Genomic DNA, 3,221 nt, shown 5'->3' with positions numbered 1-3,221 from the left:
GGACCTCCCTCTCACTGTAAAGAAAAGGAGAAATGAAAACAAACTGGGACTTATATTCCAAACTTTACGGTTGTCCCCCCCGCAACACACCTTTATTTTTAGCCCTGCTGTTAGGGTCTTTATGGTACCTCCGGACTGCCCCACTGCAGTTTTAGTTTCCCTTATGGCGTTTCCTTCAGGGTTCTCTCCTCTAGCAACTGCCTCCGCAGAGCTGCCTCTCTGCGCCTTTGGTTGTCCCTACCATCACTCTGGTTGAGTCAGCCACTTCCGGTTCCTGGTGTCTCTCTTCTGCCTGCTCCAGATATTTTTTTATCTTGGTGTTCCAGCTGACTCCCCATCCCCTCTGGAAACACCGGGTGAAGAACGAGCCCTGCGTAGTTCTTTGTGGCCTTGGGCCTGGGACGGCTGCTTGCCATTCAGGTGGGACTATCTTACTTTCTTGGGGTTCTTCTCTTTCCTCACAGCATGGACGGGACCTGTACCCACTCAGTCATGGGGTGGTCCTCAGGTGGAAAGGTTCCAGTAGGAGAAGGTGAGGGTTGCAGGGGGCAGCTACAGCAAGGGCATGACTAGGGGCAGGGGGCCCCCACTCCTTCTTTCCCCTTGGTTGCTCTTGCCCTCCCCAGGATCCTGCCAAACTTGATTTGGGAGCAGGGTCCTCTGACCTTACAGGGGAGCTGGATGATGTGACTGGGGTGCCATGGGGGCCTGAGGGGGGAGGGGTACCAGTGGCAGGGACACCACTCTTGCCAGTGGGACCTGCAGATGCCCTCTTCTCCTGGCCCATGGGGCATTCATGACACAAGTGCCCTTGGGCACAGCACTGGAAGCACCACAGGTCCCACTGTGTATAGAAAACCCTCACCAGGGCCCCTTGAAAAGGAATCACGAGGCATCACTAAGCCTCCAGACATGTTCCCACTGTCAGCTGGATCATAACCTGGCAATGGAAAGAGCACACGTGGTGGAGGCCAGGGTCTCGGCACCCCAGCAAGAGGGTCACCACTTGGGAGGTAACTCTCCACAGGGTTTGAAACTGGGGGAGTAGGGCGCAGTTAGGGATATAGGGAGGGATGGAGCTGAGGACTAGGGCTGTGCTAAATGGCAGTGTTCCATTTTGATCAGTGTTTCAATGTTTTGATGAAACAGTGTTTGGTTTTGAATTTTGTTTTGATTCAAAACAGCTGCTCTGTTCTGTTGAAACAGGGTCAAAATGGTGAAACTGTTTCACCATTTTGCCCATGGGATATAATGGGGAAGGACAAAAGAGCCTATAACTTTGTCATTTCTGGCTTGATTTGGATAAAACTCGAAGGAATGATAGCCCCTTCTAAGGGCATAAAGCCTGCCATGATTCAAGGTGATAGGTGTAGGAAATTTGGGGAAAATGCACCCCAAATATTTGAAAGCAAAACTTGTGTCATGTGTATGTGTTACACCACAGTGGGGTCAAAACTGCAGACATACTTACCCCTGCAAAGGCCATAAAGCCTGCCTAGTTTCAAAGAGATAATTGCAGGGGTTTGGGGGGAATTGTACCTCAAGCTGCAGACAAGCAAAACTCGTGACATGGGTGACACTTTGTGTGTTAAGGTGCATCAGGGTGAAAGCTGCAGCCCTGCTAGCCCCTGCTGAGGCCATGAAGCCTGCCAGCTGTCAAGGAGATCGGTGCAGGGGCTTCTGGGTTCTGGGGCCGCACTCCTAGCTGCTGACAGGCAAAACTCAAGATATGGGAGCTTGTGCAACTGACTGTCTCTGTCTTGGGGCAGAAGCAGTCCCTGGCTCTATATTGGTTCTTTCCTCTCCTTAGTCTGTGGTTTCATACGTGTTAATCTTTGCTCATTAAGTTATTATCTGCTAGCTACTGTGTTACACAATCAAACATGATTCATTCAGGGACCAGCTCAATACCCAGTAGCTAGCTAGGATAATGAGTTGGTGGGGCTGGGGCAAGGACCAGGGACAGGTTGAGTGGGTGTGCTGCCTGGTGTGGTGCACCTGGTCCCCTCAGGCACCAGTGGTCTAGTCTTGGGCCCTTGCCCTTCCCACCCCCAGCTGTGGAGAAGGATGAAGAGAAGCCCTTCCCACTTCCCTTGCCCTTGGGAAGGCCTCTCTTCTTCAGGGGGATGGGACTTGGAAACCCCTGGGGGGGGGGTTAGCTAGGGGAAACCCCCTGGCCTTATTGGCTCCCAACCAGAGTTCTGCCTGCCTCTGAAGTGGAGGTTGCAGGCTTCTCCACCTCCAGATGAGGTTGGTTGGACTCTGCCTCTGGGATGGGGGCTGCAGGGGCATTCATCTCCTCGAGGGCTTGGCTGGGACCTGCTCCCATAATGGGAGCTGCAGGGAGCTCTGTGGGGACATCTGCCCCACACCCCCCACAAGGTTCCGGCCCCGCAATTGCTTCACAAGGGAGGGGAGAAACAATAAAGAAAACCAAAATATGCAGTGGGGCTGGTGAATCTAATAGGGGCAGGTTGGGTTTGTGGGGGAAATGGGGTGGGGGGGCTGAAGCTCACTGAAATACAGCCCCAGAGGAGAAAAATTGGGAGGGCTATGTTTGGGGAATGTGGGGGAGGGGGTAACACACACAGAAGGGCTGGGGAGACTCGAGCTGGCTTACTCAGCCACACAACAAGCAACAAGGCAGGAGGAGTGGACTACAGGACTTACCACACAAGGGCAAAAACTCAGAGTAAAGGCTGTCGAGGCAGATGTAAAAGATGGCTGGAGCAGCAGAGGGGCTTTTTTTTGTTGAAGATCAGTCCAGGAGCCCCTCAGGCCTCCAGCCAGGCAATCAGCAGCAGTGCAATAGGCAGGAAAAAAAAGGCAGAATGAAATGCAGTGAAGCAGCTGTGGGGGAGTGCAGGAGCAATCAGTCAATTAGGGAGTAATCCAGTGCAAGTCTGGTGTTGAGTGGTGCAAGGTGGTGCAGCAGGGAATCTCCCTTTCTCCTGAGATGGGGCAGAACAGAAGGCAGCAACAACAGCAGCAGTGGTGATAGCAGCTGTCCAGTTCAGCCACCCAGGGTATTCTTCAGATGAAAGTGGATGGGAAGGCAGAGGGTGGTCTGCCAAGGCATCTGAGACAGGCAAGGTGCCTTTAGACTCTGGCAGTGTTTGTGGGGGAGGGGCCCACAGGTGGGCTGGGCAGCAGGTCAGAACAGGAGTGCAGAAGCTGGGGCACATTGCTGGGGTGCAGTGCAGTGTGATGCCCGCCCCAAG

General features: G+C 53.5%; 1 long non-coding RNA gene across 1 annotated transcript in view; it reads left to right on the top strand.

The window, feature by feature from the left end:
• Positions 1-330: 330 nt before the first annotated feature.
• The window catches only part of LOC102367829, a 5,731-nt gene continuing 2,840 nt past the window's right edge, over positions 331-3,221 (top strand). The window contains exon 1 of the long non-coding RNA XR_325278.3: positions 331-420. This is a non-coding gene — a long non-coding RNA (uncharacterized LOC102367829). The remainder of the gene's footprint in view (positions 421-3,221) is intronic.

This window comes from Alligator sinensis, unplaced genomic scaffold (assembly GCF_000455745.1).
Source record: "Alligator sinensis unplaced genomic scaffold, ASM45574v1 scaffold891_1, whole genome shotgun sequence".
In the NCBI taxonomy this organism is placed as follows: Eukaryota; Metazoa; Chordata; order Crocodylia; family Alligatoridae; genus Alligator; species Alligator sinensis.
Note: the sequence above shows the minus strand (reverse complement) of the source record. Positions and strands in the feature narration are given on the sequence as shown.